Here is a 14,585-nt window from a genome sequence, read left to right as displayed (position 1 = left end):
ACTTTGTCCATGCGACATAGTAGCCTGTGCCGTTACTCACTTGTACAACATTTTTGGTTATGTATCCACATACTTTTAATATTTGAATATATTGCAATGTAAGTTTTATTTGTTCATACTCTCGTTACGTGTTACATTATGCTAGTGTTTTGTATCGACATAATCACAAAAGGTCACATATCTTTGTACAACAATTTGAAGTTGTCTGGGCTATCTGTGTAGTAATAAGTTATCTCACGACGATCTAAGAATCCGAAAGCCGGTTCATAAAGAGCTATTAAAGAAATATTATTGCGGAACATTAACACTGTGTACTCAAGTTATTAATACTTTACTTGCCTTTATGAAAACCTACTTCAAGAACAGAGTACATAGCTTTGCAAGTATTCAGCATAATTTCGCTCACTGTTTGTTTCGGCAGTCCAGTCAAATTTACAGATTTTCTAACTTCTTGCTGTTGACTGGGATCGTAACGTTGCTCTCAGCCTCTCATAAGGTTAAACCGCTTTCCTATTACAGTTATTCTGTCCTGCTACAAACTTCAGCATATAATGGCATGTTTCTATGTCAATTTCCAAATATCGCCGTCAGTCTTGTGGTTCGCCGTGTATGTCGCGAAGTAAATTAATGAGCGGGAAACTGCCAACGCTTTAAGGACGCACTTCATAATTTACGCCGTTCTTTGCAGTTCTGAATTTCATCTGCAGAACAAGTTGCGAACACTGACCACAGAAGAACTTCCTCCATTGTGAATTTGCGTCCTAAATAGAGCATAGGCGCTTGTCGATGGAAGTTTCTTCCTAGCCCGTCAGATGGCGAGCCGGCATCGGTTGAAACTTCTGCGGAAGCGCGAGAGATGTGATTTACTGCACGCGCAGACACCTACACAAATATCTGCGCAGAAAGATCGCAGGGCGTGGGCTCGGCGATCCAGATTTCCACAGAGGCAGAGTTTCCCGTTAAGCTTTGCATTCTGACGGTCGCTTCCCAGCGCTAAGCTGCCAGCAGCCGGAAGACTCTGTCTAATCCCTTCCAGAAGGCAGCGGCCGGCCTTCAGGGCGTTTGAAACACGTGCGTGTCTGGAGCGTAAGCTTCACAAGCGCTGAGTGGAAACAGCAAAACTCGGCCGTCAGCGAACACTGTCTTCAGTCCCGGATCTAGGGGAAACGAGGGAGGGGGGGGGGGGGGGGCAAACCGGGGTGATTTTCAAATGCACCCTGGTTGGTTTTTGAACATTTTTGAACATATTCTAGGCTAATTTCTGAACAAATCGTAAGTTGATTTTTGAATGCGTGCATAGTGTACGTGGTGTCTCTGCCAGGGGGATCCCTGTCGCATCTAGAAATTAAAAAACTTTCCTGCAAACCAAAGGGGTAGGGGCTATAAGGGTTGAGCCGAATAAACTGGAACGGTTGTTTGTTGGTTGAATGGACGTGCGAATGAATAGCGTTGTTGTAATTATTAGCCAAATCCATAGATTCAGATTAAAAGAGTGGTAATAAACGACTGACAGGAGTAACAGATAAGGAAGATTACATATTATCTTCTCGGTGTATCCAAGCAAATGAAATTCTGACAGAAAAATTTTGCCAGATCGCTACACTACTAAGGGCCAGTTGTACAGTCCTCGATTAGCAGCCGCTTAAGTTCTGTTCTCGGAATAGCGCGGAAAACGCGTTGTACGAACGCGTAATAACGTTTAGCCGGAGAATAAACGTGGGATAACTAAACTGGTGATTCTAGCAGGTTTAGTAAAGTTAAACGGAGAATAAATTTATCCACGGTAGGAATAGTTGCAGAATTGGTTTTACAACGAGGAAGGAGAACAAACGGGCACATCACACAAATTATATGGAAGAATATAACAATTCCAATTTTATCTAAAAATTTCGTACTAGAACTCCTCGTTTTCATGCATGAGAAACTGGAGCACATGAATGAAATGTGAAACAATTTTTAATGTAAAACATTTTGCTTGCAGCAGGTTTAATTGGCTTTTAATATTGGTATTTCGTGAGTTATATTCTGTCAGGTTATTTAAATAAATGAGGTAGATAAAAATGACCATTTGTGCCAAAAGAGTCTCGCCTATTTGGCTTGTGTTACAATTGCTGCAACATCAGAAAGGCCTATTTCGTGTTATCTAGCAGACAGTGGTAAAATAGACGTAACCAAATCGAGAAACCGCACCAGTATTGGGTACTATTCATATTAACAGCTTTTTTAGTATTAGACGACAACATTTTGATTTTTCACGTAGCAAAACGATTGATGAACTTTGGTGAGGTAATAGATTCTTTCGCAGAAAGGAAACCGCGCCATCTAAAGCTGTAGCAATATTAGAGAGAAAAAAATGCTGGGACCTAAGGATTGAAGAAAATGTCTTGCTTGTCTCTTGTCTTTACTGATTTTATGTTTGGTGTATTTAATTTTATGTCACAGAAGAGAGGAAAGTATGAGCTAATAGGCAATGAAGAGTACAAATTTTCTGGAGACTTCTTATTCTCCCAGTCACAAATGATCCCAACCAGGATAAATTGTGAATGTATTTAAGGAAGGTGGGATGTCACACCGGCCGACTGGGAGCATGGCTTCCATAACAAAATATACACGTTTGAATTACACAGATGAAATACAGTGACATGCGACAGAAGAATGCTGTGTGAAGAAACGTGGCACTGTGCTTTGGCGCACTTAAGACCAAGTAAGATGTCTTAAATTTCCTCGAACATATGTGTTTTACATATCAAATCGCAAAGATGTGCGCACTTAAGACCAAGTAACATGTCTTAAATTTCCTCGAACATATGTGTTTTACACATGAAACACTTCGCAAAGATGTGCGCAACAAAATGAACATCTTTTTGAAAAATCGTATTTTTTTAAATTTTTGATGTCCTATTTCAAACGCTCGAGTGTCGGCGTCAGGGGGGAAGGGGCGCTAGTGTCAAGTTTCTGTCCTGGTTTAGAAGTATCGTAGATCTGGGGCTGACTGTCTTCTACATCCGACAATACCCTTGGCACAGATGATGCACCATGCCCCATTTACTACCGCTAAAGGTATCGAAACAATAGTCTTAAGGATGAAGGTCTTTTGTCCGTGTTTGCTTACAAATAGATTTATTGTTGTAGAGGGTCCACCTTGAGCAAAGCACAATTTTATCTTTTCTTTTACTTTCGAATGATGTTTCGCTGAAATTTCAGTTTCAGTTTAATATCTTTCTGTTACATAGGAAAAATGTTCTTTACTACTTGTACACATATAAATTTGAGTTTCTAACACTGTATTTACCAGTTTGAAAACAGACTAAGATTTGTGTATGTACCTTGCTCCAAATACTGAGGTTTCCCTAGATTTTTGTTTTTTATTGCAGTTGTTTTCTTTCGCAGTTTGTTATGTGCAAGCATACAAAGCTCAATATAGAACTTCAAAAATTTAGCGTTGGGACATATTGATGATGCCTAACATTTTCTAATTCTAAGTGGAAGGTAGTGTGTATGTGTGTGTGTGTGTGTGTGAGAGAGAGAGAGAGAGAGAGAGAGAGAGAGAGAGAGAGAGAGAGAGAGTGAGTGTGTGTGTGTGTGTGTGTGTGTGTGTGTGTGTGTGTGTGTGTGTGTTTGTGTGTAGGTAAATGGGTGTGAGTTTTATTTATTTATTTAATTACTAATCAATTATATATTATTTTCGGTTATTCCCTTTTAAGAGAGCGATTGAACTTGAGTAATCATGATTTCTTCTTCTTTCTTCATTCTTCCCAAATTCTCTTCATACGTTCACTGTCTTGCGTTCTTCTGACCAACCTTTAACCGTTCTGTTCTCCGTGTATTCTTGTTTGAGTTTGTGTTTCTTTATGATGTTTCTAAACTGTTCTCTATTGTTGTCTTGTGTGACCCCCAGTTCTTAATGTCTTCTTCTGTTTCAGTGATCCACTTACTCTTCTTTTTTCTCTTGTTTATTATCTCAAAGATTTGCCTTGTGAGGCTGCTTTTATTCATCCTGCTGATATGTCCATAAAATTTCATCCTTCTCTTTCTAATGGTGTCTGTTATTGTTTCTAAGTCTTTGTAAATCTCTCTAGTTGGCCTCTTCATCCAAATTCTTTTCCGAAACACTGGTCCATATAGTTTCCTCAGAATTTTTCTTTCCTGCTTTTCAATCTCTCTGATCTTCGTATGACCATGGATCACTGCAGTTTCTACAGCATAAAGTGCTTCTGGTAGGACTACTGTGTTGTAATGCCTTAGATTCGCATTGACAGAAATAGATTTCTTGTTGTAGTGATTCCAAGTGAGCTTATATGCTTTTTGTAATCTAGAGATTCTATGTTTATTGGCTATTGAGTTCAGTCCTGATGGTTGGATTACTTCTCCCGGATGTCTGTAATGGGCAACTTCTGCCAATTTCCCGTACTGAGTCGTGATGGAGAGATTATCTACAGGTTTGTTTTCCATATATTGTGTTTTCTCGTAGGAGATTTATAGCCCATTTTTCTGTGAGATTTCGTGTTGTTTTTCAAATTCAACTTTGTCATCCTCTCTGTTGTTCGTTAGAATGTGAAGTTCGTCCTCGAAAGCCAGGCACTTCACCTTGATTGTCTGCTCTTTTTCAATCCCAAACTGAATTCCTTTTATTTCCTTTTCTTTTTCCAGAACCATGAGAAATAGAAGGGGGGACATTCTATCTCCTTGGCGATTACTAGTATGGATATGAAATGCTTCTGACGTTTCTCCCATGAATTTAACTTTGGAGGTTGTATTTGTTAATGGCTGTTGAATAACTGACCTTGTTTCCCTGTCAATCCTGAACTCCTCTAAAGTGTGGAATAATGTTTGTCTATCTATTGAATATTAAACCTTTTTTAATATCGACAAATGTCTCATTTGCAAAATTGTTTTTAAGTTCCATATCTGTTCGATGCAAGATCGACCTTTGCGAAACCCTGCCTGATACTCCCCTATTAACTGGTATGCTTGTTCTTCTAGTCTGTTTAACAGAGCCTTTGAAAGAAATTTGTATATTACAGGTAACAGTGAAATTCCCCTGTAACTATTTGGGTCGGTTTTTGCACCTTTTTGTGGAGAGGATGAATTAATGCACATTTCCACTCTGCCGGCCGAAGTGGCCGTGCGGTTAAAGGCGCTGCAGTCTGGAACCGCAAGACCGCTACGGTCGCAGGTTCGAATCCTGCCTCGGGCATGGATGTTTGTGATGTCCTTAGGTTAGTTAGGTTTAACTAGTTCTAGGGGACTAATGACCTCAGCAGTTGAGTCCCATAGTGCTCAGAGCCATTTGAACCATTTCCACTCTGCAGGTATTTCTTCAGTTTCCCAAATATTTGATATAATTCTGTGGGTTGCTTGTGTGAGATTATTGTCATTTAATTTCCATACCTCTGCTATGAATCCGTCTTGTCATGGAGACTTCTTGTTCTTCAATTGAATTGATTATTTCCTTTACCTCTTTAAGTGATGGTGGATTTGAATCGGGATGTGGGTTTCTCGAAATCTAGCTGTTCTGTCGGAGGCTCGCAGTTGAGAAGTGAGTGAAAATATTCAGCTAAAATTTGACTGTTCTTTTTAGGGTTGGTTTTCAGTGATCCATCGGGCCAGCGGAAGCACAGATTAGGTGGTTGATACCCTGTTAGGTTTTCTTCGAAAATTTTGTAAAAATTTCTGGTGTTGTTCTTGATAAATTCTTGTTTAATTTCTTTAAGCCGGCTTATGTCATATCTACGTTTTCCTCTTCTTTTTGCCTCGGATGAACTCTTCTGTATTCTCAAAAATGCTGCCATTTTTCTGTAGTTTTGTTGCTACCAAAAGTTTTCGAAGCTTGTATTCTTTCTTCTATTACTTGATCACATGCACTGTTCCACCATCTGCGTTTTCTCTTTCTTGGGGCTTTGCCAAATTTCATAGTGTTTTTCCGTACTTTTGCAAGTTCCTTCTAGTTTGTTACGTTTGATTGCCCAGTTTCGTGGAGAATTTTCGTCTTGTTAAGTTTAAGGTATTCTGGATCAATTCTGTCTTCTTCATTGGTGTTTTCTTACTGTTAGGTTGATGGTGGTCTGACTCAAAAAAACCCTTTCTTGTTCGTACGTTGAGTATTTCTTTGGTATTCTTATTAGATATGACAACATGGTCTATCTGAAATTCACCCAAAGTTGAATTTGGTGATTTCCATGTTATAAGTTTGTTTACAGGCTTAAGGAATTGCGTGGACATGATTTTAAGATCAAAATTTTTGCAGAAATTTATCGGTCTCTCGCCGTTTTTATTTGTTCTCTTGTGAGCTGTATGAATTCCAGTTGTTTTCCGGAATTTTTTCTCCGTGCCGAGTTGTCTATTGAAATCTCATAACATAATTTTCACGTGATGAGTAGGGATTTTATTTGAGGTTTCCTCCAGTAGTTCCCAGAAGTCATCTATTGCCTGTGGATCTTTTCTATTGTAATCATTTGTGGGGGCACGTGCATTTATCAGTGTGTATGCCTTGTTTCCAGATTTTACTGAGATTGTCGAGATTCTTCCTGATGTTGAATGTAAGTTTATTATTGAGTCTATAATTGGTTTGTGCACAACAAAAGCTGTGCCAAATTGTTTGGGTCCCTTGTTCAGCTGGATTGCAGGTTTTCCTTTGTTGATTCTAAAGTTTCCTGAGTCAAAATGATTTTCGTCAGTAAATCGTGTTTCTTGAATCTCAAGGATTTTTATGTGGAATTTTTTCCATAGTGTTTGTGAATTATTTGAGTTTACCTACTTTGGAGAGTGAGTTTGTGCTGAGAGTTTCTATGACGTGTTTCTGTTTTGGTCCAAGAGATTTTGAGAAGCTCCGACTCTTCTGTGCATGACGTTCTTGGTCACCCAGAATCCATCATACTTATTCAAGTTGAAATTTGTTTTGTAGTGATCTTCTGTGAAGGTCACATGTTTACGATTTGATTGTTGAGATCAAGAAGAGCACGGAGCTGCCGAACCAATCAAGTGAACAGATGCTGAACACTAACCACTGGATTCCAGAACAGACGCTAGTGGATTTGGGCTGCCTCTTCCGCCAGTTCCAACGTACGGATGATCTTCATCTCCAGCTTCACTGCCATTGAGGTCTTCACCGTACCCCTGGACAAGGGGCCCTCACAAGGTACTATCATCCGGGCCAAATGAACCTAGGTTTTTTGTCAAGGTGTTACTCCCCCCGCTTGGGATAGGCTTTGGTGAAGCTGCTCGTGTTGGTGCCATTGGTAGATTGGCATCGTGTAATAGGGAGCTATCTTTGGAAGGATGTCAACTGTTTTCCGGGGCGGATGTGTCGGGAGTTCAGTTGGGACGGAGCAGCAGTGAGGCTCGGCAGTGCGGGGACGTGCTGGGACCGCTGGCAGCACACAGGCACTGCTGGATCGAGAGGTTGTAGTTGAGAGGGCCATAACCTCCTTGTTCATCGGACCCAGGATGTTTGAGTTGAGTGAACATTAATCCAGTAGTGAAACCTCTACTATTTTGAGATCTTGCCGTTTGATTGTGCATTGCTGCTCACAGGGTCACTGAGATGAAAAGCAACGAGTGGAGTGTTTGGAGTTGGCGAAATTAATTACCCATCCTCCACTTCTTATTATTAATCACTGAATTCCTTGTGTTCATTGATGAAATTTAACCAGCGGTATTTTTCTGCGTAGTGGCCACTAACGCCCCAGTTACCTGTCCTGGAGGTTATCGTAATTTCGCGGCAGTATACCTTTCCTCACCTTGCCGCTGCTGTCCGGTGAGGCGTGTAGTTCGACAGCCTCCTTGATTATGGTTAGGATATTTTGTTCTTTTGGACTACCTTGGTCATAGTGGTTCCTTCTGCATCTGGATGTTCTAAACACCAGATTCTGAAGACGCAGTGCTGTCCACTGGATGCGCCTTCCCTTCGTTATTCCATTGTTGTGTTGGTTGTCAGACATCAGGTAGACTTTGTAAGAGTGTTGGTCTGCATTTAAACTGTCACTAGTTTGAGTTGCCATCCAGTTGAGTGAATACAACTCTTGGCTGCATGTCTCATCGGTTATAAAGTTGAGCGACTTTCCCAGGCTGATCCTTGGAGCACTGTCTGAGGCCCACTTCTCTCTTGGTTTGATCAGATTGTGATGGTTCTTTTTTAATATTTTAGTGTCTCTTGGAGAAGTTTAACTGTTTTTAAGAATTTGCTATCCAGGCCTTCAACCGTTAAATTGTTTTTTGAGTTATTACTATTGGGGCCTTCAGCTGACAAAAATTTGAATTTCTAGTCAATAAGGCCTTCAGCCGCTAGTGCAACTTGCTTAAGAATTTGCAGTTGGTTCCAAATAAAGTGTACGTGATTAAAAAAAAAAAAAAAAAACTGAGCAACCAAAGGTAACTGAGTAAGACCCCGTCCACACCAAATCCTGCTTTTCCCTAAGTCCCATATATATATAAGCAGAATATGGCGCTGCGGTCGGCAACGCCTGTATGAGACACGAGACTTGGTTCTGAAGGTCGTAATTGCGCTCTATGGCCCAAATTCTCTCTCGGGATCAACTGCTAGGGCTGACATCTTGCAAGTGTGCTTTTTCCTACTTATAATATGTTGCGTCGGTGATGTTTCCCTGTTAGTACTGGCTTACCATCTGACCTCTTCACACTCTGAAGATCCACTTCTCATCTACTTCTACATCTACATCGATACTCTGCAAATCACACTTAAGTGCCTGGTAGAGGTTTCATCGCACCACTTTCACAATAATTATTTATTATTCCACTCTCGAACAGCGTGCGGAAAACATGAACACGCACATCTTTCCGAGCGAGCTCTGATTTCCCTTATGTTATTATGATGATCGTTTCTCCCTATGTAGGTCGGCATCAGCAAAATATTTTCGTGTTCGGAGGTGAAAGTTGGTGATTGAAATTTCATGAGAAGATTCCGCCGCGACAAAAAACGCCATTGTTTTAATGGTGTCCATCGCAAGTCCTGTATCATGTCGGTGACACTCTCTCCCATATTTCGCGATAATACAAAACGTGCTGCTCTTCTGTGAACTTTCTCGATGTACTCCGTTAATCCTATATATCGTAGGGATGCCACACCGCGCAGCAGTACTCCAAAAGAGGACGGAAAAAATGGCTCTGAGCACTATGGGACTTAACATCTGAGGTCATCAGTCCCTATAACTTAGAACTACTTAAACCTAACTAACCTAAGGACATCACACACATCCATGCCCGAGGCAGGATTCGAACCTGCGACCGCAGCGGTCGCGTGGTTCCAGACCGCAGTGCCTAGAACCGCTTGGTCACCTCGGCCGGCGACATGTGACTGGCGCAGTTGTCACGTCGCTTACTGATGCTACAATGGCAGGTTTTCAAGATTTAAGTGAGTCTGAACGTGGTGTTATAGTCGGCGCACGCGCGATGGGGCACAGCATCTCCGAGTGAGCGATGATGAACTGGGGATTTTACTGTACGACCATTTCATGGATGTACCATGAATATCAGGGATCCGGTAAAACATCAAATCTCCGACATCGCTGCGGCCAGAAAAAGATCTTGCAAGAACGGAACCAACGACTGTAGAGAATCGTTCAACGTGACGGAAGTGCAACCCTTCTCTCAAATTTCAGCAGATATGTATGCTGGGCCATCAACGAGCATCAGCGGCGAACCATTCAACGAAACATCATCAATATGGGTTTTCGGAGCCGAAGGCCTACTCATGTACCCTTGATGACTGCATAACACAAAGCTTTACACCTCGCCTGGACTCATCAACACAGACATTGGACTGTTGATAACTGGAAACACGTTGCCTGGTCGGACGAGTCTCGTTTCATATTGTTTCGAGCGGATGGTCGAGAACAGGTACTGAGACAACCTCATGCATCCAACGACCCTGCACGTCAGCAGGGAATTATTCAAGCTGGTCGAGGCTCTGTAATAGTGTGAGAAGTGTGCAACTGGAGTCGTATGGGGCCCCTGATACATCTAGATACGACTCTGACAGGTGACATGCAAATAAGCATCCTGTCTGATCACTTGCAGCCATTCATGTCCGTTGTGCATTCCGACGGATTTGGACATTTCCAGCAGGACAATGCGACACCGCACACGTTCAGAATTGCTACAGAGTGGTTCCAGGGACACTCTTCTGAGTTTCAACACTTCCGATGGCCAACAAACTCCCCAGACATGAACCTTATTGGTTTGCCTTGCCATGTGTTGTTCAGAAAAGATCTACACCCCCTAGTTCAAAAAATGTGTGTGAAATCTTATGAGACTTAACTGCTAAGGTCATCAGTCCCTAAGCTTACACACTACCGAACTTAAATTATCCTAAGGACAAACACACACACCCATGCCTGAGGGAGGATTCGAACCTCCGCCGGGACCAGCCGCCAGTCCATGACTGCACCCCCCTCCCCCCCCCCCCCCGTACCCTTACGGATTTATGGACAGCCCTACAGGATTCATGGTGTCAGTTCCCTCCAGCAGTACTTCAGACATTAGTCGAGTCCATGCCACGTCGTGTTGCGGTATTTCTGCGTGCTCGCGGGTGCCCTAAACGATATTATGCAGGTTCACCAGTTTCTTTGGGTCTTCAATATATATATATAAATAAAGGATGGAGAAAAATTGTGTAACGTAATTTTAACCCTGGATTGCTGATGCCAGTAGAAACCAAAATTACTGATGTTGTGTTGTAGGTCGACAACGCCCCATTTTTAAACAACGGAAACTTGGCGCCGCGCGCTTCGACTGGCCGTGGAATTGTCCTGTTGCTGTTCGTCGGTTGACGGGCAGCGCTGTGGTTTATCGATTCACTCATACAAACGTCCCTCGGTCCGGCACTGCCGCTGCGTGATACGCACACGTCTCGAATAGGTCTTGCTGTTGGTCTCCATCTCACGTCAGAGGCATTCACACGTAAGCTTCGCTTCGGAGCACACACACACATCACCTGCGATTTAGTCATACAGAAAGCATGGCGGCACAGTATTTGTTTGAGGAACAACGAGATATGATTTATGGACTAACTTATGGTAGTGCGAATGGAGCCGGTTGTATGAGGAACGGTACCCAAAAAGACGCCACCAACACCACCAAAGATTTACAGCAATTCACCGGCGACTTGGTGAAACAGTGCATTACCATATTATCCCGTTAACGATAACGGGATAACATGGTAATGCACGAAGACCTCGAACACGACGGGATGATGCATTTGAAGAGACTGTTCTCGAGCGCTTCGAGGAAGCACCTACAACAAGTACACGAGCGGTTGGACACGACATAGGAGTCACTCATCGGTTAGTCTGGGAGGTTTTGAGGGATGACGGTCATCATCCATTTAGTTCCCACCCTGTCCAAGACCCAAATCCGGTGGCGGACTATGAACAAAGGCTAGGGTTTTGCCGGTGGTTTCTGTGACGTGTTGCACGAGATCCCGACTTCCGCGCCTTTGCGTCGTTTACCGACGAGTGCACCTTCCATCGGGATGGACTTTACAACACTCGTAACGTTCATTACTGGCAAGGGGAAATCCTCAAGTCACGTTCGTCCACGGATACCAGGAACGATTTTCGCTCAACATTTGGGCAGGCATTGTGGGTGACCATCACATTGGGCTGGTCCGTCTACCTCAACGACTTACCGGGGCAAATTACCTTCACTTTTTGCAAGAAACTCTACCTGGCCTGCTGGAAGATGTTCCCCTGGACATACGTCTACCATGTGGTTGCAACATGATGGAACGCCCGCACATAACAGTCGTGCTGTGCGCGAATGGTTCGAATGGCTCTAAGCTCTATGGGACTTATCATCTGAGGTCATCAGTCCCCTAGAACTTAGAACTACTTAAACCTAACTAACCTAAGGACATCACACACATCCATGTACGAGACACGATTCAAACATGCGACCGTAGCGGTCGCGCGCTTCCCGACTGAATCGCATAGAACCGCTCGGCCACATCGGCCGGCTGCTGTGCGTGGATATTTAACTCTTCGACGAACAGGCATTTGGCAGAGGTGCTCCTAGGACATGGGTCCCGCGACCACCAGACTTCACGCCACTGGACTTTTTCCTGCGGGTATTCTTCAAGATACTAGTTCACCCACCCAGATGCGAACCACCTAAAAATGAAGAGGAATTAATGGATCGCATTTAACATGCCGCCAATCACGTCAGGGCAATGCCATGAATATTTGAAAGAGTTCAGCAAAACACCGTTCGACGTTATCAAGCTTGTGTAACGTCAGAGAGTCGCCAGTTCGAGCATCTGCTTTAAGTAAACAATGCCCTAGCTACAAAAAAGGCCATATTCAGAGCCGACGCAATTTGTAAAAGACTTTCTGTACGCAAACTAACAGCTGTTGACGGGTTTGTTCCCGGTACGTCTTATCATGTAACTACAATGGACGTGTCAGGACCCCGTCGCCACCAGAGTGGAAAGCAGTATATATATATATATATATATATATATATATATATATATATAGTTTAGGGATTTTATGTGTTGGTATTGTCTGCTATTTAATTCTTTGAGGGCAGAGAACACTGAGAGTACTGTGTAGTCATTTATTAATTTTTTGTCAACTATGGCTTTTTGTATCTTATAGTTTTCTTCAGTTATTAGTTTTTGTGGAATCTGTTGCTGCATTCGAGAATTTTCAAGTCAGTGTTATTGTTTGTTGGGTTGTATTTCACGTCCTAAGTTGTTCATCAAATGTAGAATGACAGCTGTTGCTCTTTAATGCTCTTCCGTATTCTGCGTATCTGGCATTAAAGTTTCTGCTCGTATATAAATTGATTTGCAGTCCTGGCATGTCAGTTGGTAAATACTAGATGTGTTTTATTTGTCTGTGCTTGTATTGGTTGCCCTTAGTTTTATCTGTATTTAATTGTTTGTCCTTTAGGCTATTCTTAGCCCTTGTTTTTTCAGTATTTTCAGTACATTTCTGTGGGTTGCCTTGCTGTTGTTGCAGAGAGTGTACCATTTGGTGCTTGTCATGGGTGCATTTTGTTCATGTGTGCTCGTTCTGTGTGTTTTTCGTGCGTGGTTTGTGTTCTGTGGGTCTGTGCTTGTTGTTATAAATCTTTCTTTTTGATGTGTTATTGTGTGCGAGTGTGTGTGTGTGTGTGTGTGTGTGTGTGTGTGTGTGTCTGTGTCTGTTTGTGTGTTTGTGTGTGTGTGTGTGTGTGTGTGTGTGTGTGTGTGTTTTTGTGTGTGTGTGTGCGTGCGTGTGTTTTCCTTGTGTTTGCGTTTTGTGTGTCTGTTTGTAAGCTGGTGATGAGCACTCTGTTTTTGTGTGCCTTGTGTCCTCTTTTCTTAACTTTCTTTTATTTCGTGATTCAGTTTCTCTAATGTTTGTCTCATGTCCTTTCTCTACAGCTATATGTTTGATTGTCACTGGTTTCTGTAGTTGTTTTAACTCAGTAGAGTTTTGTTCAGACCGTTGCAGTTAGTTTGAGTGGGACCAGATGATTAGAGTATTTGCGTATGACTCTGCTGGTAGTGGTGACTTTCCTGAATATGAAGCATTGGTGTTGCTTGTTGTCTCTGTGTTTTGCGATATCAAGGAAACTTAATATTTTGTCATTTTCTGTTTATATGGTGAATTTTATTTTCGGGTGAACTGTGTTTATATCGTTGTGGAGTTGTTGGATGCGACTGGGTGTTTCATCTAGAAGGCCTACGATGTCATCCATATATGGTTACCAATACTCTATCCTGCATTGTTTGGATCTTACTGTTGATTCAGAAATTTTGGTTTCATTGTGACTGAGGAAGATGTTGGCTAGGAGTTCAGTGACTGGTGACAAGTGTGTTCAGTTTTTGTTGTTGTTTTTCCCATTTTATTTTTATTGGTGTTTCAACTGTACTGCTGCTCACGATCTTGTTTGAGTAGTTCGTAAACAGTGACAGTGGCAGTTAATTAGTGTAGATCTTCACAGTGGACATAATGTGGAAAACAGAAGAAGCAAGTGAAACATACTGAAAGAAAAAAGCGAACGTATGTTTTTGGATGGGGTCCGCCTTTAGCAAAACACAATTTTGTTTTTATATCCCAAACATGTTTCACTGTAATTGCAGCATCGTCAGTGGGCTTTTATTTATGACTGTTAAACATAAAGAATGTTCTTTACTGTTTGTACACATGTAAATATTAGTTTTTAAATTAATAATAATTACAAATTTCTGAAGAACATATAAAATTATGTATTCAAACCTTACATAATACAGAATAGGACATGAAACACAATAACCTCTTCAGTCCCAGAAGACCGTCGCCATGACTATACCGGCTGAGGGTGCGGCTTTGAACTTATTCTACAGAGGAGCGGCGGTGTGATGCCTTTTTGTTTCCAGTTCGAAATGATAAACTCGTGTTTCATCGCCTGTGACGATGTTAGACAAAAACCACGTTAAGCACAAGCAGTTCCGCACAGATGGTCCTTCGTTGTTCTTAATGACATGTTAGGTGGCTAGGACCCCAGCGGACACACACTTTTGAGTACCCCAATGATAGACATGTTGTACTGCCAGCTTAGCCGAGAGCACTAATACACTGCTCCCTGGACTCAGGTTGGCG

This window comes from Schistocerca serialis, chromosome 2, assembly GCF_023864345.2.
Source record: "Schistocerca serialis cubense isolate TAMUIC-IGC-003099 chromosome 2, iqSchSeri2.2, whole genome shotgun sequence".
Lineage (NCBI taxonomy): Eukaryota > Metazoa > Arthropoda > Insecta > Orthoptera > Acrididae > Schistocerca > Schistocerca serialis.
This window is presented reverse-complemented; position numbering follows the sequence as displayed.